We start from the raw sequence: 27,822 nt of genomic DNA, 5'->3' as shown, positions 1-27,822 counted from the left end.
GAAAACCAGCAGCAGTTGTTGCATGTAAACTGATGAATGAGAAGATTATGCCTCTCTGTCTCACAGGATTGTGATTCTCATCCTATGAGTGATACTCAGACCTCATAAGGCTGTTTAGTAATAGTAGAAAGATTCAAATGTGTCTGGCCTTAACTCATGTCAAAAGTATACAGTAACTATTGAGGAGAAATGAGGGATGCAAGAAGGAAACAGTATTTGCCAGCAACTCCCAGTCTTCTGCTTTATTATTTCATGAAATGTAGGTATCACTGGTTGCCCGTCCTATTTGTCTTTAAACTGTGTGGCTTGCAAAGGACAGTTAAGAGTCAATCCACTGGTATTAAACTGGCTACAGGGTAAGGCAGTGTTGTGGATCTGGATTCACGTGCATCAGACCAGCACGTTAAACAGAGTTCTTAGTTAGAAATCAAGATATGTAATAACCCTAACCTCATCCCATTTATGTCCCCAAAAATGAGCAATACATGTAACAATTCTTGCCCTTTCCTTTTAAGAATCCTTCCTGACTTCAGACATGAATTTGCCTGTTACTCTTGCTATCAAAAGTTAACTAAAGCTGAGAAACATCTGTTCATATTAACTCTATTAATCCACTTAGTATCGTCAAGATACAAAGAAGTGAATAAGAAGAGGCCTTTCAGCTAGATCCATATCCTTCCACCCCTTTCAGACCAGCTAGAATAGCGGTTACAATAATGGGAATATCTTATTTGTGACGATACACAGTTGTCTGGGCCAGGATCAAAGTGGTGGCAGATGGGAACACACTGCTGCAAACTAACAAACTAACTAACTAACACATGTGCTGGCACTGATGAGGCAGTGAAAGTCAGTCATACATGCATTATGCTTTAGATACTGAAAAATATATGCATTTCCACATTTTCCAAGAAAGTACCAGCATTCAAATACAATAGGGCTGTTTTGAACAATTTTAAATTAAGAACTCATTTAAAACTATAAAAAGGAACCAAAAATGTTTAGCTATTGTGAGTGATTCTGGTTAGCTGGTTAACTCTCAATCTGGAAGCCTTTTATAAATAATGACAATAAAGGTTTTCTAAGTTACTCTAAATAAAATTACTTCAGAAATAAAAGGTGATGATTACTTAACCGCCATTAAGATATTTCATGCTTCACATACAGAGTTGTTTAGAATGTTGTTCACTAATTCAGGGAGGAGAGTTTTGTTTCTGAGCTGAGTTGATGTTCAAACTGACTTGCTGTCATTGACAGTATAGAAATCTACTTCGGGAAGTGGAGACAGGACAGAGCTAGAGCAGATGTCTCTGCAAATGTATATATATTCCTAGCCAATGCATTGACAATGACTGAAAAAAAAGATCGACTATGGAGCGTTGCTCAACTGTTCGGGAAATCGATGATAGTAATGGAGAATCTAAAGTATGAGAAGAAGATAAAGCTTGCATTTATCAAGCATTGTAAGTTTCCTCAGGTCAGTGTAATGAGCTTTACAGTCAGTTGGGTACCATGTTTGCAGTACAATCAGTGCTGCATTTTTTTAAAAAGCACAAAAATCAATTTGCATCCAAAAAGATCCCATATTTACCAATGAACTAAATGACCGAACAATCCACTGGTATTAAACTGGCTAACTGGTTAGCTGGGGCACTGAAAGAATATGATATGGAGGTGGTGGTTTTGGACTGGGGTGGACACAGTCAGAAGTCACGCATCACCAGCTTATAGTCCAACAGGTTGACTTCAAATCCCAAGTTTTTGGGGCACTGCTCCTTCATCAGGTGAAGTCTTCTTGACATTCAAAGTTTGTGAGAAGATTTGTAGCTCGGGTGCTCATTGTTGTGGTTCTGTTCGCCGAGCTGGGAATTTGTCTTGCAAACGTTTCGTCCCCTGTCTAGGTGACATCCTCAGTGCTTGGGAGCCTCCTGTGAAGCGCTTCTGTGATGTTTCCTCCGGCATTTATAGTGGCCTGTCTCTGCCGCTTCCGGTTGTCAGTTCCAGCTGTCCGCTGCAGTGGCCGGTATATTGGGTCCAGGTCGATGTGTTTGTTGATAGAATCTGTGGATGAGTGCCATGCCTCTAGGAATTCCCTGGCTGTTCTCTGTTTGGCTTGTCGTATAATAGTAGTGTTGTCCAAGTCGAACTCATGTTGCTTGTCATCCGTGGGTATGGCTACTAAGGATAGCTGGTCATGTCGTTTCGTGGCTAATTGGTGTTCATGGATACGGATCGTTAGCTGTCTTCCTGTTTGTCCTATGTAGTGTTTTGTACAGTCCTTGCATGGGACTTTGTACATTACGTTGGTTTTGCTCATGCTAGGTATCGGGTCCTTTGTCCTGGTGAGTTGTTGTCTAAGAGTGGCTGTTGGTTTGTGTGCTGTTATGAGTCCCAGTGGTCGTAGTAGTCTGGCTGTCAGTTCAGAAATGTTTTTGATGTATGGTAACATGGCTAGTCCTTTGGGTTGCGGCATGTCCTCATTCCATTGCCTTTCCCTTAGGCATCTGTTGATGAAATTGTGGGGGTATCCGTATTTGGCAAATACATTGTAGAGGTGTTCTTCTTCCTCTTTTTGCAGTTCTGGTGTACCGCAGTGTGTTTTGAACAATGTTTTGACGCAACTTCTTTTGTGTGTGTTGGGGTGGTTGCTTTCGTAGTTCAGGACTTGGTCTGTTTGTGTGGTTTTCCTGTAAACCTTTGTGGTGAATTCTCTGTTCGGTGTTCTCTGCACCATCACGTCTAGGAATGGGAGTTGGTTGTCCTTTTCTTCCTCTCCAGTGAATCGGATTCCTGTGAGTGTGGCGTTGATGATCTGGTGCGTGTTCTCTATTTCTGTGTTTTTAATGATTACAAAGGTGTCATCCACATACCTGACCCAGAGTTTGGGTTGAATTTGCGGTAAGACTGTTTGTTCTAATCTTTGCATTACCGCTTCTGCTATGAGTCCAGAGATGGGTGAGCCCATGGGTGTGCTGTTGATTTGTTCATATATTTGGTTGTTGAATGTGAAGTGTGTTGTGAGGCACAGGTCCAGTAGTTTGAAGACTAGCCATGTTACCATACATCGAGAACATTTCTGAACTGACAGCCAGACTACTACGACCACTAGGACTCATAACAGCACACAAACCAACAGCCACTCTCAGACAACAACTCACCAGAATGAAGGACCCGATACCCAGCATGAGCAAAACCAATGTAGTGTACAAAATCTCATGCAAAGACTGCACAAAGCACTACATAGGATAAACAGGAAGACAGCTAATGATCCGTATCCATGAACACCAACTAGCCACGAAACGACACAACCAACTATCCTTAGTAGCCACCACGCGGATGACATGAGTTCGACTGGGATAACACTACTATTATAGGACAAGCCAAACAGAGAACAGTCAGGGAATTCCTAGAGGCATGGCACTCATCCACAGACTCTATCAACAAACACATTGACCTGGACCCAATGTACCGGCCACTGCAGCGGACAGCTGGAACTGATAACTGGAAGCGGCAGAGACAGGCCACTATAAATGCTGGAGGAAACATCACAGAAGCGCTTCACAGGAGGCTCCCAAGCACTGAGGATGTCACCTAGACAGGGGACGAAACGTCTGCAATACAAATTATCTTCTTGACATGTAGACCAGGTAAGGTAAGAACATCATGTTTCCCTTCCCTAAAGGACTTTTGTGAACTAAATGGGCTTTTCCTGACAATCAGTAATAGTTTCATTGTCATTGTTAGACTCTTAATTCCAATTTAAAAACAAAATTGAATTCACATTCTACCATTTGCCACATCAGAATTCAAACCTGATCCCCAGAACATGGCCTAGGCCTCTGAATTATTAGTCTAGTGGTAAGGCCACTACACACCACCTCCCCCTACGAGTATCTGCAAGTATCTACAAAGTTACACCAACTAAACAACACATTGATCCATTAGAGGATGAGAGTGGGGAATTTACAATGGGAAATAAGGAACTTCCAAATAATTTACGCAAATAACCTGTACTTTATATTCGCCTTCACAGTAGACATGAAAAGTATCCCAATAAAGGATGTAGGTTTGCTCACTGAGCTGAAAGGTTCATTTTCAGACTTTTTGTTACCATACTAGGTAACATCATCAGTGAGCCTCCAGATGAAACACTGGCCCACTTTCTATTTATGTGTTTAGGTTTCCTTGGGTTGGTGATCTCATTTTCTGCCATTTCAAATGACATCACCACAGGAAATGACGTCACCACAGGAAATGACACCACCAACCCAAGGAAGCCTAAACACATAAATAGAAAGCGAGCTGTACCACCAGTGCTTCATCCAGAGGCTCACTGATAATGTTACCTAGTATGGTGACGGAATGTCTGAAAATGAACCTTTCAGCTCAGCGAGCAAACCTACATCCAGAACCTCAACCTGAGCTACAAACCTTCTCAAAACTTGCTAACATCCTAATAATCATAGAAATTCAGGTAAACAAATGGGAGGGAAGAAATTAAAACAAACATCAACAAAAATTAAAAGTATTAAGAAAACTAAAGGCTGACAGGTTTCCTTGATCTGACAGCTTTCGTCCTAACATCTTAAGTGTTTGCAAAGTTACAGAATTGTTTGCAGATATTTTTAATCAACCTAGTCAGACATATTATGACGGGACTTGACTCCATTGTGCTCTTCTGAGTTAGAGATAGGGATATGCACCAAAGCGTCAATAATGGATTAGTTGTAGTCTAGCAAACTTCCTTACCGATTCTGGAAAAGCTCAAGCGATTGGAAAACAACAAATGTCACAAATAATGAGTGTGTACAGTGTCTTTTGCCTCTTATATCTTACAGTTTGATCGATCCTCACAAGAACTAGCACTTGTCACACTGAAGAGAGTACCTTGAACTTTCTAGGTAATCGTGGGAAGCATTGGAGGTAGCATTATTTCCACAGGCTCCTGGACCCCTCAGCAGGATAGTCAATAAGACCTCACTAGGCTCTATGATGTTTACTAAGGGACAATGTCCCACGGCATTGGCAGTTGGTCACTGATGGAGACCAGGCAGTACAGAGCTTGTGGCAGGAGATGATTCTGTTGTCTCACACATGATGAATTTCTTGCAGACCACAGGGAAGAGCAGCTTCTGCAGCAGCAGGAAGACATTTAGGACACATTGGCCCTCATTATTGAGAAACTTTAGCAATCCAGATACTGCATTGACTCCCTACTTGTCATGCTCAGATGCTGCTGCAGTGCAGCCAGTTTTATGACTGTCTGTCTGCCTCCATGGACTGTTAGTGGCTATAATGCAGCCTCAGGGATTACTGGAGAGTCACCAACACCTGCACTCAATTGCACCCAAAGATAAGACGAGAGTGCGATAGAGATTTTGACCATAGTTTACATGCTGCCTCTTCACAAAGAGGAAGGGGGCTGCCAGGACACACCTAGTCAAGGAGGAGCAACTCTCAGACCACTTGACAGTCTCAAGTCAGGAGGCTGCAGAGATGGGGAGTTCACTGTGGTCCAATGGGAGGAAAGGAGGGAATCAGTGTACATGTTGGTGATGGCTGGAAAACTTTGTTTGTAGACCATGACACCTGGCGTAAATAGTTTGTTTAGAATGCTATATTGTGTCCAGAATTTCCAAAGGTTTTCACCCTTTACTGCAAATCACTGCATATCCCGGCCACATGTGTGACTATCTGACTGTGCCAATTGCTGCTGCAAAACATTGCGCAACAGGCCAGGGAAAGCTATGCATGCTGGGAACATGTCAGGAGGCACCAGGCGCACGCTGCTGAAAGAGCAAGGAAGCAGCCCTGGTGGGCAGCCTGGTAAAACAATGCAATGGCTTCCTTCCCTTGTGCAGTAACTGTACCCAGTGCAGCCATGCACTGCTGGTTGCCCTCCTCGACCAGAATACCCTTGCAGGACAGGTGCCAGTACATTGGAGGATCCCATGTTGGTGGCAATGCCGCCCTGAAAATAGAATGCCAATTTTCATGGTGGAAATGTGGCTGGGCGCTGGTGGATCATGCCCTGCTCCACAGCTTGTTTGTGGTCAACATGCATCTCCTGGAGCAAGCAGCAAGTTGAACCTGCTCTGGTTTCCATGTTGAGTTTTCTTTGTTTGGCGTGTTTGGCAAGATTGCAATTTGTGGTGAATTCCAGCTGTTAACTACCTTTTAATAGACACTATCAATCATCAAATGTGTACGCACCGTTCCCTGGTGAGAATCTTACAATGAGCAAAATGGGTCAGCTTTGGAGAGCGGGTCTCAATGTCAAGATAACCACCTCAACCAATTCACCACTGACTCACATCATTCAGATTCGACCCAGTCTTGCTACCACCTTACAGAATATGCACCGTCTTCATACAGTTTTGGATTTCTTATTCAAGGAGGGTACAAGGGAGGACAGTTCATGGAGATTGACTGAATTGATTCCTGCAATGAAAGGATGTTAGTCTTAAGGATCTGTTTCCCTGGAGTCATGAAAAACCTGCCATTTCCACAAAACTCATACAAAACTGGCCCCATTCAGTTGAAAGGTGCACGTGTTTTTCAGTTCTGGTAAATATAAGTTTTAAAAGGGAGAAGGACAGACAAAGGAAGCACATGGTGAGGTCTGTGCAGGAAAGAGAGAGAGAGAGAGAATGAGCTGCCAGAGGAAGTGGTGGAGGCTGGTACAATTGCAACATTTAAGAGGCATTTGGATGGGTATATGAATAGGAAGGGTTTGGAGGGATATGGGCCAGGTGCTGGCAGGTGGGACTAGATTGGGTTGGGATATCTGGTTGGCATGGACGGGTTGGACCGAAGGGTCTGTTTCCGTGCTGTACGTCTCTATGACTATATGACATTCGTCACCTGTGGAACACATTCCTGGACAGCCATAGTAAAACTGCGTAAAAATCTCCTGCACATCCTGGAATGACCAGAGTCAAAAACATTAAGGCTGGTGGCAACTTCGACATCTGCCGTGCTTCCCTGTCTTTTGACATCTGCTGTTCTCCACATTGTCGCCTGCCAGCGCAACTCAGCAAGATCCAGGATATAACTTCATTCAGGAGCCATCACTGAAAGCTTTCTTTATGATCTGTTGCAATTCCAGCAGTGGCCACCGCTCTCAGTGGCAATCCAAGACAAGACAGTAGTTGACCATTTGATTGGCCAGGCAGGATTTTAGAGGTGAGACTTCTTCCCCAATAGAGGCATATGGGCTGCCTCAAGCCAAATTATAGCCGGACAACCAGTCAGGGTGAGCTCGTCCAATGGCGATGAACTTGCTCCAGATTCTTCCACCTGGGATAGTGACCCTTTCTCTCCCCAGACACTACCATCACTGCAATGCAGCCCCCGCTCTCCCCACAACACTCCCAACTTTAAATCCAGCCTGTTCAATCAGAAAGCAGGGAAGTGGGCAATTTGACCTATTTTATCTGTGCTCACAATGATGTCTTATCCCTTACCCCCTCCAAGTTAGAACCATGCATGCTTGAGACTGACACTGTTCTCAGTTCTATCCCTCGTGCAGCTGGCTGTAAACTTCTCTGTCCACCGTGAAACAACAAACCCTGATTTGAAATTAGATTAAACTAATTAACATGTCAAAGTGCCGTGCACACAGAGCATTAATTCGGATGCCCTGTGATTCTATTTGTGACCTCTGCTGGTGGAGCAAGTAAATTGTTTCTGCACTGTGAAAACGAAAAGTACTCTGGTCATCAGAATAAATGAAGGACAATGCAAGATCTGGTCACAAATGTTATCAAAATAGATTGGTGTAAGTCTACACTGTTTTGAAATTGACTGTGAAATTCCATAAATACCAGTGAAGAAACTTAACTATTCACAACCTCTCATGGCTGCCATTTCTTTCAGTAAGATAAATGCCTCCTTGCAGCTACAGGATTTACAGCACCATTAAACAAACCATTCAGGTTGACTAAATTGTAAAGTATTTCGTAAACCCAATTGCCTTTGGAGGTCTTTTAGCATTGGTTTCTATGGTTATGATGTGGAGGTGCTGGTGTTGGACTGGGGTGGACAAAGTTAAAAATCACACAACACCAGGTTATAGACCAACAAGATTATTTGGAAGCACTAGCTTTTGAGGCACTGCCTCTTCATCAGGTAGCACTGGAGCAGGATCATAAGACACAGAATTTATAGCAAAACGGTTACAGTGTCATGGAGCGAGAATGCTATATTGAACAAATTTAAGTTAAGTCTTTCATGTTTTAGAATGGGATATGTTAGTTTCAGTTCTTTAATGTGTAAATCCTAGAACTCCTTTCAGGTTATATTCTCATGATAGCTTCAGCTTTTCTAACAAGAGGTGCCATCTCAGCTCAGACAATGCATTAAAGGTCAGAGGTTAAAGTGTGTCTGTGTCCCAATCTTCAGTCGGACTGTGGCGACTTTACATTTAGTTATTGACATTTACTACTTAATTCGAGAAAGCCTAATTAAATTGGCTCCTTTTAAAGCAGAAGTTAACTTGGGTCTAGATAAAAACTATCCACAAGGGAAGGGGTTACCTTTACATTACACTTGTTGCAACAAACAAAGGGCGTGGGTGAATAAAGAAGGGGAGCCAGTTCTTTTCACTTCAAATGGAAGTTTGAGATTGGGATATTCCGTTAGGAATTATGACGAATTGGAAAACTTATTCGGATCCCCCAGACTCTAATCATAACAATATATGCACCTTTCCTCCTGTACACCCTTCCTCTATGCCAGAGCCAAACACAGTAAAGCCATCTTGGATAGCACATTTTGAAAATAGGCTTAAAGTAGCACAGCACAGATCAGAATAAGACAAACATGGAACAGTCAATTTTTTAATGCAGAAAGATACTCGTGAGGAACAATTTGGTACTTATGAGGAGAAGAACTTTGAAAGAGTAATCGGATGAACTTACCAGTATAAAAATTCCATCCACTGAATCATCACAACACCTCTTGGATACACTTTGAGAGAATTTTTTTGAAATATCTGGTGTTCACCCTAAGTTTAGATCATCCACACTATAAGAACGATTTTCATATTTCATAATAACATGACAATCTTCAATAACATGTAGTTTTGAGGCTCTTCATTACTGTTTTTACTTGAAGGCCTCATTCTCTCATAAGGCATGGACGGGAGGTTTGCTAGAGATCTTCAAGAGGGTTTTAACTAGTTTGGCAGGGGGATAGGAACTGGAGGTATGGAGTTATAGGTAGCTAGTGAACTGGCAGATACAGTGTGCAGAGAGTCTATGAGGAAGGATAGACAGCTGGTAGGGCAAAATTGCAGCCAGTGTGATGGGTTTAATGTGTCTGTTTTAACACAAGGATTGTCAGGAATAAGGGTGAGGAACTTCGAGCATGGATCAGTACTTGGAGCTCTGATGCTGTGGCCATTACAGAGACTTGGAAATCACAGGGGCAGGAATGGTTTTGGATGTTCCAGGGCTTTGATGTTTCAAAAGGAATAGGAAGGGAAGTAAAAGAGGTGGGGGAGTGGTATTGCCAATCAGGGATAGTATCACAGCTGCAGAAAGGGAGTTCATCGAGGAGAGTTTGTCAACTGAGTCATTATGGGTGGAAGTCAGAAACAGGGAAGGAGCAGTCACTTTGTTGGGAGTGTTCTATAGACCCCCCCAATAGCAATGATGCAGGGGAGCAGATTGAGAGGCAGATTTTGGAAAGGTGCAGAAGTAACAGGATTGTTGTGATGGTGACTTCAACTTGCCCAATGTTGATTGGAACCTCCTTCGTGCAAATAGATTAGATGGAGCGGATTTTGTCAGGTGTGTCCAGGAAGGATTCCTGACTCAATATGTAAGTAGGCCAACTAGAGGGGAGGCCATATTGGATTTAGTGCTTGGCAATGACCCAGGTCAGTTGTCAGGTCTCTCAGTGGGACAACATTTTGGTGATAGTGATCACAACACCCTGACCTTTATTATAGACATGGAGAAGGATTGGAGCAGACTATGTGGGAAAGTATTTAATTGAGGAAGGGGTAATTACAATACAGTTAGGCAGGAGCTGTGGAGCATAAGTTGGGAACAGATATTGTCAGGGAAATGGGTGACAGAAATGGGAGCACTTGCTGCGAGTGTTGGATAGGTTTGTCCCACTGAGGCAAGAAAGGGATGGTAGGGTGAAGGATGCTTAGATAACAAGAGATGAGGAATATCTAGTCAAGAGAAAGAAGGATGCTTACTTAAGTTTGAAGAAGCAACGTTCAGACAGGCCTCTAGAGGGTTACAGGTAGCCAAGAAGGAACTGAAGAATGGACTTAGGAGATCTAGAAGGGGGCATGAAAAAGCCTCGGTGGGTAGGATTAAGGAAATCTCCCAGGCATTCTACACTTATTTGAGGGACAAGAGGATGGCCAGAGTGAAGGGGAGGGTCAATCAGAGGTAGCTAAGGAAACTTGTGCCTGGAGTCAAAGGAGGTAGGGGAGGTACTGAATGAATACTTTGCTTCAGTATCCAACAGTGAGAGGGACCTTGACTTTTGTGAGGACAGCGTGAAACAGGCTGATATGCTCAAACAGGTTGATGTTGAGGAGGAGGATACACTAGAAAAGCATGAGGATAGGTAAGTCCACTGAACTAGATGAGATATCCCCAAGGTAATAACGGGAAGTGAGGTAAGAGATTCTTGCACCTTTGATGGTGATCGTTTCATGCTCACTGTCACTCGAGTGGTACCAGATGATTGGAGGATGGCAAATGTTATTCTCTTGTTCAAGAAAGGGAATAGGGATAACCCTGGGAATTACAGACCAGTCAGTCTTATGTCGGTGGTGAGCAAATTATTGGAGAGGATTCTGAGACGCAGGATTTATGATTACTTGGAAAAGCATAGTTTGATTAGAGGTAGTCAGCGTGGTTTTGTGAGGGGCAGGTCATGCTTCATAAGCTTTATTGAATTCTTTGAGGATGTGAAAAAGCACATTGATGAAGGTAGAGCAGTGGATGTGGTGTATATGGATATGGCAAGGCATTTGATAAGGTTCCCCTTGGTGGGGTCATTCAGAAAGCAAGAAGGCATGGCTGTCTGGATACAGAATTGGCTGGCCCATAGAAGACAGAGGTGATAGTAGCTGGAATGTATTCAGCCCAGAGCTCAGTAACAAGTGATGTTCTGCAGGGATCTGTTCTGGGACTTCTGCTCTTTGTGATTTTTATAAATGAATTGGATGAGAAAGTGAAAGGGTGGATTAGTAAATTTGTGGATGGCACGAAGTTTGGTGGAGTTGTGGATAGTGTGGAGAGTTGTTGTAGGTTGCAACATGACATTGACAGGATGTAGAGTTGGGCTTAGAAGTGGTGGATGTAATTCAACCTGGACAAAAGTGAGGTGATTCATTTTGGAAGGTCAAATTTGAATGCAGATTACAGGATTAAAGGCAGGATTCTTGGCAGTGTGGAGGAACAGAGGGATCTTGTGGTTCAGGTCCATAGATCCCTCAAAGTTGCCACTCAAGTTGATAGAGTTGTTGAGAAGATGTATGGTGTGTTGGCTTTCAATAACAGAGGGATTAAGTTTTAAGAGCTGCAAGGTTATTCTGCAACTCTATAAAGCCCGGATTAGGCCACACTTGGAATGTTGTGTTCAGTTCTGATTGTCACCTTGTAAAAAGAATGTGGAAGCTTTAGAGAGGGTGCAGAGGAGATTTGCCAGGATGCTACCTGGAATGGTGGGCATGTCTTATGAAGAAAGGTTGAGAAGGCTTGGACTTTTCTCATTGGAGCAGAGAAGGATGAGAGGTGATTTGATAGAGGTATACATGATGATGAGAGGCATAAACAGGGTGGATAGCCAGAGACTTTTTCCCAGGGCGGAAATAGCTATCATGAGGGGGCATAATTTTAAGGTGATTGGAGAAAGGTTTAAGGAAGAGGTCTGAAGTAGGTAATTTACACAGAGAGTGGAGTGTGCATGGAATGCACTGCCAGCAGTGGTAGTAGAGTCAGATACATTAGGGATATCCAAGCAACTCTTGGATAGGCACATGAATGATGGTAAAATAAAGGGTATTTAGGTTAGTTTGATCTTAGAGTAGGAGAAAAGGTCAGCACAACATTGAGGGTTGAAGGGTCTGTGCTGTGCTTCACTGTTCTCTGTTCTATTTTCTGATTATATGGGAGACCCACCAAACTGTGAAAAGACAAAATGTGTGTCTGAAAGTGCAGGCACTTTGAACCTAGTTGCACATCAATGCCAAGGTCCCTAGATGGGATTTGCATGGTTCAGGAAGAGATGGATGAGAAATCTCCAGCAGCTTAACCTGGCCAACCATGGGGCACAAAGAAGCAAATTTACTAAACTACTTAAACTCCCTACATTCAGACAAACTTAGCTAAATCTTATTTAAATTTCATCTTTTTATCTTAGGCTCCCTGCTTACTCAGTGATGTTGACACCGAGATTACAATATTATCTAGTGTTGATATGACATTAACCATGGGACATCACCTGAGAATTTTCAATCCCTCATGATTATGTTTGCAATGCTGCAGCTTTCAAACAGAGATGTGCTGCCATTTTTGTCTGGGTTCACAAATTGAGATAGCGACTGAATTCTGGTAAAAGAATTCTGGCACATCTTTCTATTTGAGTCAATGTCAAACTTCTTTCAATCTTTTATTGACTCAGAATTTTCAAGCAGCAAATGGATAATGCCAATATTTTAGCCATTAGGATACATTTCCTGCCACAATGCAGTCTGCGGTACATAGGGGAGCCGAATCACAGACTGGGTGATCACTTTGTGGAACATGTACAATCTCTCGATAAAAAAGACCCCAAGCTTCTAGTTGCCAACCACTTGAATACGCCATCATATTCCCATGCCAACAGTTTCTGTCTAAGATGTTCTGCAGTTATCCAGGAAAGCTCAATGCAAGTTGGAAGAACAACTTCTTACCTCCCACTTGGGGATCTCACATTCTTCAGAACCCAATATTGTGTTTAACAATGTTAGAGCACAAACACCTCCTTCCATGTCCATTACTTGCTGCATTTGGGATCCCAGGTCTTTTCATGAAATGGGTTGCTTTCAGTACAACCGACCCATTTTCAACTCATAGCTACCCATTGTCACTTATCTAGCTTCTCGTCTTCCTTGGCTTGTTCGCAACTACTTCTTTGTCTGACCACCTTTTTTTTATCTCTCTCTCTCTCTCTCTCTCCAAGCTCCCTTTCCACCTGACCACTCAATCCTTACCCTCCACCTCAAGCAGCCTCCCACCCCACTTCCACAAACACCCACATAAATATCAACACAAGTATCACCTTACCCTAGCTGCTGTCAGTTCTGAAGAAGGGTCACTGGATTTGAAACAGGAACTCTGCTTTCTCTCCACAAATGCTGCCAGACCTGGTGAGTTTCTCCAGCAATTTCTGTTGACATTTGTTTCAGATTTCAGCCATCTGCAGTTCTTTGCTTTGTTTTAGGGTATGTTTCCTTCTGGGCTTAAAAACCGCTTACCGTTATATAATTCTACAAATTTGGGGAAATAAAACTTGAAAACTTACAAACACATCCATCAAGACAGGCACTGAAGCTGTTCAGGATCCCAAATGCAGCAAGATTCAACAGTCAAGCTAAGGCTGATAACTAGTTAGAGACAAGAAAGCTGCAGATGCTAGAATCCAAGGTAGATAGACAAGAGGCTGGAAGAACACAACAAGCCAGGGAGCATCAGGAGGTGGAGAGGTCAATGTTTCAGGTATAACCCTTCTTCAGGAATGGAGGTTGGGTGTAAGAGGAGCTGTGATAAATGGCTGGTAATATTTATGACACACAAGCAGCAGGCGATGACATCTCCTACGACGAGGAATTTAGCCATTGTCCCTAGATGTTCAACGGCGTTACTATCATTGAATCCTGCACCCTCAACATCCTAGGCATTACCATCTATCCAAAATTTTACCTAACCAGCTTATAGACTCAGTGATGACAGCAGTCTTGGAGAGTCTTGGAGTTTTGCAGTGACAACTCATCCTTCTTCTTCCTAAAGCCTGCCCAATATCTCCAAGGCACAAATCAGGAGTGTGATGGAACACTTTCCACTTGGTTGGATGATTGCAGCACCAGCAACACTCAGGAAGCCTGACAACGTCTAGGATGAAGTAGCCCACTTGGCCGATCCAATTTGCCACCTTCAGCATTCACTCACTTCACCACTGACACAATGGCAGCAGTGTGCACCACATAAAATATGCACTGTGTCAACTCATCAAGTCTACTTAAACAGCACCTTACAAATCCACGACCTCTGCCTCTTAGAAAGACATTCGCCGCAGAGACGTGGAATGATCACTATCTGCAAGTTCCCGATTAAGCCATACACCACCTTGACTTTGAACCATGATACCATTCCTCCCTGAGTTCTCCTAGCGCTGTGGATGTACTGTCCCCACATTACTATGTGGACTGCAGCAGTTTAAGAAGACAGCTAATCACCACTTCCTGAATTACAGAAGAGTAGTAAATGCCGACCTCACCAAAAATGCCCACATCCCACAAAAGAACACAAAGAATATTCAACTAATTTACATTGACTACATCAGGTTAAATAATCTTTCAGCATAGATTTGATCTAAGAATAAGCATGGATGCCTTAACCATCAAAACCAAGCATGACAACCACACCCAGCAACAAAACAATATATTCAGTATTACAATTAGTTTTTGAAATTAATCAGATTTATGGAAATATTTAATAATTGTTTCACAGGAGCATACACATGAGGAGCAGGTACAAGCTATTTGGCCTTTGAACCTGCTCTATCGTTCACTATTACCAAGGCTGATCCTCCATCTCAATGCCATATTGCCACATTTCCCCTTTCCTCCTTGATGCCTTTAAAGTCTGAAAATGCATCTATCTCTGTCTTGAATATATTCGGTGATTTGGCCTCCATAGCCTTCTGTGTGCAGAATGCCTCAGGTTCACTACCTTTTGAGTGAAGGAAGTTTTCATCTGAGTCCTAAATGGCCTGTCTCACATTGTTAGACTGACCAGTGGTTCTAGACTCCGAATAAGGGGAAAATCCTCTCTGCACCAAAACCTTCAGCCCTGTTAGATTGTTAAAAAAATATTTCAATCAGATCTCCTCTCAGCTTCAAAACTTCAAAAAGTGAAGATAGCCCATATGAACCAATCTCTCCCCGTAAGAGAGCTCTGGTAAAGTTCTGCTGCATTTTCAATGGGAACTGTATTCTCCCTTAAATAGGAAGACCAAAACTTTATGCAATATTCCAAGTGTGGTCTTACCAATACCCTGTATATCTACAGTAAGATATTGGTACTCCTTGCAATGAAGGCTAAAACGCTCTCCCTAAGAGCTTGCTGCACCTGCCTGTCACTTGCACAACCTGCTACATAAGGACAGACAATAACCCTTTTAGTAAGGTTCCCCAAACTGCAAGTTAATCTTTTCTTATCACATAGCATGCAGTCTAGAATAGCTTGTTCACTGGTTGGTTTCCCAGTAGTATTAGTCTAAACATAAATCACTTACACACTCAAGGAAATCCTCCTCCACAGTCTCATTGCTAACTTAGTTTATCCAATTTATATGTAAATTAAAGTCACCCATGAACACAGTTATATCTTTATTGCATGCATCTTGGATTTCTAGTTTAATACCTACCTTTATATCTACATTAGGTGGAGGGGGGGGTCTACAGATAACTCCCAATAATCTTTCCTGCCCCTTGGAGTTTCTTATCTCCACCCATAAAGATTCCCCTATCATGCTTTTATGAGCCAATATCCATCTTGATTGTTGCATTGATTTCTCCTTTTATTAACAATGCTGCACCATAACATTTCCCTTTTTGTCTGCGGTTTCTAAATGTTGAATATCTCTGAATATTCAGTTGTCATCCTTGGTCACCACAAAACCATGTCTCCATATATCAAAAGTGCCGCGCATAATTATTTTTATTTGTGCTGCTAATTATCTAACTTGCTGCAAATGCTTCACACATCAAGACATGAAGTCTTGGTTTGAAGAGAGGTAGGAGAAAACAATTCTTACTCTCTCAAGGAGGGGATCAACATGCAGTGCAGGAGGGAAGTCCGCAACAGAATAATCACGTTTCCTATCTGTTCATGGAATGTGGGCATCACTGGCTAGGACAGCATTTATTATCCATCTCTGATTGTCCAGAATGCAGTTCAGTTTCAATTACATCTGGCTCTGGAATCACATTTAGACCAGACCAAGTCAGGATGGCAGATCTCCTTCCCTAAAGGATAAGCCAGATGGGCTTTTCCTGACAATTGACAATGGTTTCATGGTCATTACTCCTAATTCCAGATGTTTATTGAATCAAAATTCCACCATCTGCAATGGCGAGATTCAAACCTGACTCTCCAGAACATTACCAAGGTCTCTAGATTTATAGTCTAGCAATAACATCACTATTCCATCACATCCCCATAATCATACTTGAATCCATACCCAGTATGTATGTTCAATCATAATTCAGTTCAGAAATTTGTGTTCTAATGTGCCAATAAGAAAGCTTCAAATGTCTGATGTATATTAATGGTAAGTTCCCTGATGTAACATAACTTATTGATCATGATTCGGAGATGCCGGTGTTGGACTGGGGTGTACAAAGTTAAAAATCCCACAACACCAGGTTATAGTCCAACAGGTTTATTTGGAAGCACTAGTTTTCGGAGCGACACTCCTTCATCAGGTGATTGTGATCAGGACCTGTCATCAGCACCTGATGAAGGAGCAGCGCTCCGAAAGCTAGTGCTTCCAAATAAACCTGTTGGACTATAACCTGGGGTTGTGTGATTTTTAACTTATTGATGACTGGGAAAGACAATGTAAAAACCCTCTATACTTCAGAGACATTTCAGCATGTCATCAAAGCAGAATTAAAATGGGAAATCACATGTTCAAACTATTTTCAATTTTGAATGTTGATATAATTACTATTTTATGTTCCATTTATCTCCTGGTAGCAGCATTACAAGCATTTAATTTCCTTGACTAGATTATAATTCTCTATTGTCATTTTGAAAGGAAACAGTACACACAGTGTATACAAACAAAGCAGAACTGATTAGCAATTGTTTCAGTCCTTCAGCATACTTGTGAAATTCTTCATCTGGCTGATTTTGATTGAATTGGCTTCTTCGCTGTTGTACTTAACATAGTTAAAAATCACACAACACCAGGTTATAGTCCAACAGGTTTAATTGGAAGCACGCTAGCTTTCGGAGTGACGCTCCTTCATCAGGTGGTAGTGGAGGGCTCAATCCTAACACACAGAATTTATAGCAAAAAGTTACAGTGTATGTAACTGAAATTATACATTGAAAAATTGATTGTTAAGCCTTTCATCTGTTAGAATACTGTGATAGTTTCACTTCTTTCATGTGTAAATCACAAAACCCTCTTTTTTTAAAAGTTGCATTCTCGGGTTAGCTGTTAACAATGGTGATAGCTAGACAATATGTTGAAGGTGTTGGCCCCCTGTGTTCTCTGTCTATGCCACGATGTTTAGATGGATTCTAATCTAAAAAGTGAGATAACGGAGTTTAACATAAATGCGTGCACCTTTTGAGCAAAGTGCAATGTAACTCTGCAAGTACAAATTCACCCCACAAAATATATGTGTGCATGTGGGTCTTTGTGTGTGTGTGTGTGTGTCTGTCTGGGTTGGGGGTTGTGAGTGTGAGAAAGTGTGTGTGTGTGTGTGTCTGTCTGGGTTGGGGGTTGTGAGTGTGAGAAAGTGTGTGTGTGTGTGTCTGTCTGGGTTGGGGGTTGTGAGTGTGAGAAAGTGTATGTGTGTGTGTAGTGAGTGCCGAGTGTCTTAAGTCTATGAGGGGGTGCATGTGTGAGTGTGGGAGTGTGTGTGTCTGTAAGGGTGTGTGTGGGTGTCTGTGTGCGTGTCTGTGTGTACCTGTGTCCATGTGTATGTGAGAGTGTGTGTGTGTAGGAGTATCTGTGTGTATGTGTAGTGCAATGGTGGTCACCTGTAATGTGACATGAACCCAAGGTCCCGGTTGAGGCCCTCCCTATGGATACCGAACTTAGCTATCGGCCTCTGCTCGACCACTTTCCTCTGCTGCCTGTCCTGAAGTCCACCTTGGAGGATGGTCACCTGAAGGTCCAAGGCTGAATGTCCTGGACCACTGAAGTGTTCCCCAACTGGGAGGGAACCCTCCTGTCTGTTGATTGTTGTGCGGTGCCCATCCATCCGTTGTCGTAGCCTTTGCTCGGTTTCCCCAATGTACCATGCCTCCGGGCATCCTTGTCTGCAACGTATAAGATAGACAATGTTGGCTGAGTCACATGAGTACCTGCCATGTACAAGGTGGGAGGTGTCCCCACGCGTAATGGTGGTATCTATGTCCACACTCTGACACGTCTTGCAGCGTCCACCGTGACAGGGTTGTATGGAGTTGTCCTGGGAGCCGGCCAGCTTGCTACGAACAATGGTCTGTTTGAGGTTTGGCGGTTGTTTAAAAGCAAGTAGTGGAGGTGTGGGGAAGGTCTTGGTGAGGTGCTCATCCTCATTGATAATGTGTTGCAGGTCACGAAGAACATGGCGTAATTTTTCAGCTCCTGGGAAATACTGAACAACGAAGGGTACCCTTTCGGTTGCAGCACGTGTCTGTCTCCTGAGGAGGTCATTACGGTTCCTTGCTGTGGCACGTCGGAACTGGCGGTCGATGAGTTGGGCATCGTATCTCCAAATCATTCCTCCAGAGAGATTGAGTAACATCTTCTTCCTGCATGACCAGGAAGTCAGAAGCAAAGTATTCAAGGCATGGGACACCTCTTTAGAATTTTGTTATATCTACCTTCCATGGAAGTTTTTAATCAAATGTGACAAGCAGGATGACATTACTGAATGTCCTGCTTATTTAGTTCTTTTGATCTCTTACACAGAATAGAGAAAGGAAAAGTTAACAAACCAATCCAGAGACCCTGTGTGATTATTCTATCATGAACTCCCTCTTGTTTTACCCCCTAATCCCCTACATTTAGGAAAAATACTTTCTTCTCCTGCCTCCCTTAAAAGTCAACAAATGGATGTTAAGTATCTCACAAACTGCAGTCCTGTTGTTCAAATCATATGATATGGAGAAACTAACCAGAAAGCTCCTTGGTGCTGGTTATTCGTGATCTGTGATGAGTTAGTTTTTCTGTTAACATCATTCAAAATAAATGCAATGTCATGTTCTTCAATATTCTTTTTGGAAGGGAGCAACAGATTATTCCTAATAGGAGCAGAAGTTCACTTAATTCAAAAGATTAAGTCCAAGTTGGAGACAATGTTTACTGAGACAATAAGAAATATGGAGGTTGGTGGGTGAAGTTAAGATATAGTTTAGTCATGATTTCAACAAATCATACAAATGCTACAGTGTGGAAGCAGGCCATTCAGCCCATTGAGTCCACACTGGCCCTCCAAGAGCAGGCCACCCAGGTCCAGCCCCCTACCCTTTACCTGTAAACCTGCACTTCCCATGGCTAATCCACCTAGCTTGCACATCTTTGGACCAGGGAAAGAAACCAGAGCACTTGACGGAAACCCAAGCAGGCACAGGGATATTATGCAGACTCCACACAGACAAAGATGGAATCACACCGAGGTCCCTGCGCTGTGAGGCAGCAGCGCTAACCACTGAGCCACCTTGCTGCCCTGCAAGATAGAAATCGCAGAGTGAGCTTAAGATGTTTGAACATGCTGTTACACGACATTGACTCTACAGCACACATTTACAGGTGTGTTTTAATTGATTCATTCATGGAACATAGGCGTCATTGGCTGGGAATGCATTTATTGCCCATCCCAAAATACTCCTCAGAAGATCGTGGTGAGTGGTCTTCTTGAATCCTGACTGTCCCTTAGCGTTTAGGTACACTGACAGCACTGTGAGGGAGTTACAGGATTTTGACCCAGCAGGACGAAGAGAATGATGTATTAGTTCGAAGTCAGGATGAAGTGTGACATGAAGGGGAACCTGGGGATAATGGCCTTCCTGGGCATTTCTCATAACGATAATCACCGTGTTTGTAGAGTCTGTTCTCTATAAGTGGACTCCTGGACCTGAGTTAATAAAAACGGTGGAGGATGGCTGAAGTTGGAAATCTATCCCCCTGCCTACATCACTTCCCAATTGCGAGGGAGGTTCTAGTCTGTATAGTTGCAGCTCACTCAGGTGTTGAGGTGCAGCAGTCTCAGTCAGACCTGACTTTTTTGCCAATGGGACATCCAAAACAGAACTTATTTACTTAGATCTAATAGAACAAGGTATAAGGTTGCCAGAATTCTTTGAGGGATGTGTTTTAAGTTTCCAAAACAAACCTCATTTTGAATATGGTCTGGGAACACCTTTGAGAAAGGTCTTGTTCCTTTGGGAGAGATAACTTGCCCTCTGAGAAAGATAAGATTTTCTTTAAGATTGTTAAAAGAAGACATCAATGCCCATAAAAAGTGAATAAAATCAAAGAAATTGTCAAGCGTATTGGCACTGTCAATGGGACCTGTCAATAGAATTGTCGAAGGGAATTATCTAAGCGTTTAAAATTCCTCCCCTTTAAATATTTGGAAAAAAACTGCAGCATTTAAAATCAGTCAATGTTTCTATTTTATATTGTCCCTTGATATGCACCTGATGGTTCTCACTGCCTGATGGCTAATTTCACAACCTAGTATTACCACAGGCATTTCACAATTAGTTCACAGTTTGATTGACAGTTCCAAGTGGTTACAGTGTACTTGATGTGGGACTACAAATACAAATGCTTGTTTTTACAAGCGGTCTAAAAGAAGTTAAGTAAAGCAAGTGGGTTTTTAATCAATTGATGGTTTTTATTTAAATTGTGAACTCGTCATTCTCAGCACGGGTCTGATTGTCTAACTTTGGGTAAAGTGGTGCTACAAATTCTATCTAAGGCTAATTTATCAGCAGAATGATCATTGTGCAAAAGGTAATGTGCATGGGTTGTCATCAATTGACATAAAGTTCACATAAAAGCTATTAAGGCCAATGATGGGTCAGTAGAAGTAAACATTGGTATGAAGGAGGTGAAAGACCACGGGGATGGGTGGGGCCATGGGTTGGCACGGATATGGAATGGAGAGTAAGTGGAGGGTCGAGGAAGTGAGGTCACAGAGCTCTTTCTTTAAGTGGATTATTTCCTTCATAGTTCTATGTGGCAGATCACTAGACTGGCCTCTACCCCAGCATGGCTCCACATCAGGCAGGCTCCAAACACCCAATAGGAGCAGTGGCCATGACAAAAATCCCCACTTTCGGGGCACTTTCTCCGAGATCGGGTTTTTGTAGAGTCAAAAACGTTCCCATCCCTTTGGGACCCAAAACACAGGCCAACCTATCAAATTGGGGAGGATAGTTGTTTCGCAAAGAATATGACTTGTATTTGAGGCCGTGCCTCCATGAGTAAATGGATTGCAGACAAAACGTTTTAAATTTGTCTGTTTTGTTAAATGCGTCAAGGAATACACACAGCTTTAATGCCAAAAATGGCCAGAAAAATCCCCCTGATAACAACAGTGTGCAAATTACAATTTCTGATCCCACTCCCGCAATCCCTCCCACAACTGCTCAGACAGTAAAATGATTGCACAAAGGTTAACTGTTTATTCCGAGTCACACAGTAGCTATTGAACTCATCCTAGTGTGCGACTTTTGCTGTGGTTGGTCATATTTATTCTGCTGTTTACGTTTTGATTGCTGTCCTGGTATGACTGAAACCAAAGTGTTCAGAAATGCCTGTCGACCAGATTTCCTGGATATCAGTGTTTTTATTCCCTCACATTTCAATGAGGAATCTGAATTCAGCAGGATGAGATCACCAAACTAGGTTACCAAGTTAAGAAGTACATGAACATTAACTAAAATGGATTTTAAGACAATATTCTTGTGCCTGTCGAGTTCTCACAGGAGCACTTCTCATCTTGTTATTACGCAGCGAGTTTTCATTTTACAAACTTTTAAGATTCCCAATGCAGATGGCTACCCATTCGATGAGGGGACAGAGCTTTAAGTTGAGGGGTGATAGTTATAGGACAGATGTCAGAGGTAGGTTCTTTACTCAAAGAGTATTAGGGGCGTGGAAACACACTGTCTGCAACAGTAGTAGACTCGCCAACTTTAAGGGCATTTAAATGGTCATTTGATAAGCATTTGGATGATCATGGAATAAAGGAGGTAAGATGGGTTTCAGATTGGTTTCACAGATTGGTGCAACATCGAGGGCCTGTACTGCGCTGTTATGTTCTTTGTTCCATGTTCTTGATACCTTCAGTGTACGTAAAAGGCTATTAACTCAATAAACATGTTTTTTGGCTACCAGTGATATTGTCAGATATGTTACATTAATTTGTGCTTGTACTTTGTTTGAATCTTAGATTGACTAAGCTTTATTGGCTACAACTTCTCCACAATTCATCCACACCAAACAAGATATCTTCAAACTATGCCAGCTGTTGGCAATCATTGTATAAAAGCTTCTCGAGCAGACAAATTGCTCTAATTAATCTCCCTTGTCCTCTTCCTGCCACGTTGTCTGCAAGGACAAACTGGCATGGACTTTAATTGCCTCTTTCAGAGTTATTAACAAGAGCAGGCCAGATGCTCTTTTTGTATCTATTACTGTGCAGTTCGATATGTCCTACTGATGTGTTAAGTGCATGTCCTTTCCCAGTGGGAAAACTAGTTGTCAAGGTCAATTGCTGCCAACATCTGGCATGCCTATATACTCTTACTTGTTATTGCTTTGAAATGATAGCTTTATTATGTACATTGCTACCATAAAATCAGCAACATTAACTATGATGGACGCCTTCTGACCCTTTACGGCAGCTAGCAAAGCTTACTTTTTTTTGATCAATTGTAATAAGTTCTTCAAAAGACGTGATACTGCCAGAAGAAAGCTACTTTATTCTGAAAGATTAAAATAGCCGCGAAAAATGAGCAATAGGATTGACCTCTAGTTGTGCTCATTCATCAATTTTGCTCTATATAACATCTATTGCCAACAGAGCCAAGGATGGAGGTTGGTTAAATAATTAAAATGCAGAAGGCAGCTGATAAGACAGCTGATCAAATTCAAATGCACAAAATTCTGAAGGGTCATGAAAGTGATGCTGCAATTATTGGCCATATATATTAATGACCTGTATTTGAGCAAATTTGAGGACGTCACAAACATAGCTGAGGTAGCAAGTGGTGAGGGTGGCACATACAGACTTCAGAGCAATGGAGATAGGTAACATGATCAGGGAGAAACTTGGCAGATGGAATATAACATGGGAAACTGTGAGGTTTTGTATTTCGACAGGAAGAATATATGAACTGAATAGTAGTTAAACGGTCAATGACTGCAAAACCCCACGGAACAGAGGGCTTTGGGAATCATCGTGAATCACAACAAGCTATCATCCAAGTTCAACAGGTAATAGGGAATGTAAACACAGTCATAGAGATGTACAGCACGGAAACAGACCCTTCACTCCCATTTGTCCATGCCCACCAGATATCCCAATGTGATAGATTCCCATTTGCCAGCACTTGGCCCATATCCCTTTAAACCCTTCCTATTCATATACCCATCCAGATGCCTTTTAAATATTGTAATTGTACCAGCCTCCACACTTGCTCTCGCAGCTCATTCTATTTACACACCACCCGCTGCATGATAAAGGACCCCTCAGGTCCACTTTAAATCTTTCCCCTCTCACCTTAAACCAATGTCGTCTAATTTTGCACTCTCTGTCTGTTTACCGTATCCTTGCCCCTCATGATTTTATAAACCTCTATAAGGTCACTCCTCAGAGTCCAACGCTCCAGGGAAAACAGCCCCAGCCTATTCAGCCTCTCCCTATAGCTCGAATCCTCCAACCCTGGCATCACCCTTGTCATATATTTTCTGCACCCTCTCAAATTTAACAACATCCACAACAAACAGACTGCAGCAAGTCAAGGCAGCAGCTCACCACAACCTTCTCAATGTCATGTCAGAATGGACAACAAATGCTTGCCCAGGCAGTAGTTCCCAATGAATTAAGAATGAAAACAATCGACCCTCTGTCCTGTCCTGACTTTGTCCTGCCATGCTTGACCCACTCCCCATTTGTCCGTTCGGCCTTGCCTTACCCAGCCTGTACCTGACCCCAAACTCACTTGTCCTGGCCTGGCGAAATGCTGTTAGACCTGGTCCCCACCTTCGCATCCCAGCCTGGTCCTTCAGGACACGTTGGTCTGTTTGAAGGGAGGAAACCACACAGTAACCAACAGAGAGCCCTTTCTGTTGCCTGTCCCAATCTATCTGAAATTGGATGGGGACAGGAGAGATATCAGACAACCCACCTGCAGTTGGGCATATTGATGTCCTTAAGTAGCCAATAATTAGCCTCATCCTGTTGGTACTTTACCAATGACGGGAAACACCCAATCCTTGTGAGAGGTGTAGCAACTATGTCTGCCCAGTATGATGCTGGGTGATGCATTCCCCCTCAATATCACTTTTCCTTCCACTACCATTGTCCTGGTCCCACCTTGTATTTTTGATGTGGCCAGATCATCTAATTGGCCACCAACTCTTGAAGCCATGACATCTGTCCAAGATAGGGGTGGAAGACCCACCTACTCCCACTATGAAATTGGTGCAGGGTAGGGCAGCCACCAGGATTGCAGTGGATCCTCTGCCAATCATCAACTTATTAGCTGAGAGGAGTGTGAACCATGGCACCCCATAACATTCAGCCCATAATCTTGTTGTACCCATCACTTAGAACCATTTAAGAGTTGAGAACAAATATAAAAAAAACACTGATCTGAAAGAGATAAAAGAATCATCTTGTCCAAGTAAAAAGAATTATACCTTACATCGGCAAAAACTGTAAAATATTTAAATGCATGACATACAAATTGTATCCCCTGAATTTCAATTATTCTTGTTCCCAGGCATCCAACGAAAGTAATGAATTATTCCTCTTGGAATGCATCACTTATCACAACCTCAAAGTCAACGCAATTTATACTCCATCACAAAGACAGCAACTCAAATTTTGTCTTCTTTATTTTACAACAGCTGTGACTGGTAAACGCATTTATAGGAACTCACAAAAAACTAAATGAAGATTATTCAGACTTATTTGATTTTGGACCTGAACCAGCTGTTGCTGAGAGCGTCAGTGTGGTAGGGGGAGGGAGGGAAAAGAAGAGAAGAAAAGGAATGAAAGGAGATTTTATCCAAACTGTGTCAGCCAGATACAAATACCAAGACTCTAATCTAGGTATATATTCAAAACGACATCGACTTGTTTCTGTAATGCATCAAGTATTCTTGATCCCTACCTATTTCCAAAAAAAAACTCTCTCTGCGGTTCAGATTCTGAAGCAGAAAATTGTCTCAAAATAATTTGAAGAGAATGGGGGCAGAATTGTGCTGTGCTTCTGGCATCCCTCTGCTGCAACTCTGGGCACCTGGGAGGACCGTGGAAGGATTCCGCACACCTTGGAAATGGGAAAACCTTACCTATCCCTTACAACTTTCCTGACATAAATTTGACTGGCTGGATTCCCAAATTTGAAGTTGCTCAGACTCTGCTTGTCAAAAGCCTACCGTGAGACCGAAATACTCACAGTAGAGTGAAAAATAAACATATAGGTGGACCACACAGAAGATTTGAGTCGGGACTGGTGGGATATTTTTCAATTTTATTTATTACCAAGAAAGGGCGAGATTGTGCAACCATTTCTGATTTTGGTCAGGCTTCTGGAAGAAGTGGCAAATGGTATCAGCAATCCACACAAAATGGCATGCTGACCCTATAAAATCTGATGAGATGAGTATTAGAGAGTACTAACGTGCATGATCTGTTGTAACTGCAGGGATCACAGCCAGGGAATGCTCAGTGTCTATTTTGTCACTTTTTAGCAAAATGTTACAGAAATCTTAGTTTCTCTACAACTCAACTCAAGCTTTCGTTGTTTATTTTTGCTTATTCCATTACTTTCACAAAAATCCAACATTTTCAGGATCAATGCACAAGACCCAAGATGTTAACTATTGGCCATTCATTGTTAATGAACAAAAATGTCACCTTTATGGAAATTAGTTCAGTCTTTATCCCCCTAATTTTCTTCTGTAGCAAGAAGTTTGTGTTAAGGCCACAATGTATACTCAGATTTTGCTTTCCTTTTATCTGCACAGCAGAACCATTTTGCCCTAAATTCTATCCAGTGATTATTCTTTTAGCAGTTATATATTCATTTTGCATTTTTGTCAAATAAAATTTACACTGTTACAAATTACCATAATGCTGAGTCCTGTGCTATGTGGAACACTCTCCAGAACATTTTAAACCTTAACGTGGAGAGTTCCTAATTGGAACACGTTTAACGTTTTCACAGAAAGGACTTCAGAAGTCTGGAATTCTCTCCCTCAACAGAAAGTGGATGCTTTTTAACAGATATTTTAAATTTTATATTCATTAAGGGCATTAGCAAAGCTAGAGAAACAGATGTGAGGTGCAGGTTAGCCACAATCTCCTTGAATGGGACAGCAGGCTTGATAGTCTGATTGATCTATTCTTGTTTATGTGTTCCTAAAGCTATCTGATCTCAAAGAAAACATATTGCATACACTTCACACTCCCTTGGTCCTGTGGGCTAAAGTTCAACTATTGCCGGACTTATCGGAATACCTTGTACAACCCTGGTTTCTTTTAGATATTATCTCACTGGCATATTTCTTGTTCACAGCTTAGATGTGGCCAGACTTCATTGCAATCTCCTGATAGCATTGGTTATGTCCAGTAAAGTGAATGCTTTGGTCGATTTTCTACATTAAATAAAACATTAGGCTATTACATTTGCTGACTACTTGGGAAGTTGGAAGTGAGGGGTGTCCTATTATCAGCAGAGATCCATGTTTCAGTACAGCCTCTCAAGACTTACCAGGTCAGAGCTGACATAACCACACTACAAATAATAGAAGGCCTCTCACAATGCAGCAGCACAAGTTGAGAATTCTGGAGCACTGGACATCTAAGGGAGTGTCACTTGCAGAAATTTCATAACCTCTACCGGGAGAAGTCTACTGTCACACACATTTACCACTGCACCCAAGCATGGCAGGGTGGCCATGAATGCTTTGACGCAACCTGTTGCTGGAACTGATTCTGCCTAGTTGGGTCCACTGAGATATTGTAGCCATTCTAAATGGTCGAGTGTATTGTCAGCAATATTAATGCGGAACTGATTCACACAGACACATATAAATGTTGCACTGTCTATTATTAAACCTTCACTAAAATGGCCAGCCAGAAGAATTTCAAGAGAATGTGTATCATTATCAACAGTAGGTTCTATCTGAATCACTCCAACTCATGTTGAAGCTGTATTTGTAAGATTACGACACTGCTGACTGCTGCTGAACCAACTTACAATGCCATTTGGTCTCTGTTGTGAAAGTCTCAAGCAGTTAAACTGTAGAAGGAATTAGAATTTTTTAAAAGATTATTTACAGTGTGGATACAGGCCCTCCGACCCAACAAAGAGCAACCCGCCCAGACCTATTCCCCTGCACCTAACACTACAGGTAATTTAGCATGCCCAATTCACCTAACCTACACATCTTTGAAGAGTGGGAGGAAACCCACGCAGACACGGGGAGAATGTGCAAACTCCACACAGACAGTGGCCCGAGGCAGGAATTGAACCTGTGTCTCTGGCGCTGTGGGGCAACAGTGCTAACCACTGAGCCACCATGCCATCCTGATCCCAATAACCCTCAGGA

The sequence above is a fragment of the Chiloscyllium punctatum genome, chromosome 1 (genome assembly GCF_047496795.1).
Source record: "Chiloscyllium punctatum isolate Juve2018m chromosome 1, sChiPun1.3, whole genome shotgun sequence".
Classification (NCBI taxonomy): Eukaryota; Metazoa; Chordata; class Chondrichthyes; order Orectolobiformes; family Hemiscylliidae; genus Chiloscyllium; species Chiloscyllium punctatum.
Note: the sequence above shows the minus strand (reverse complement) of the source record.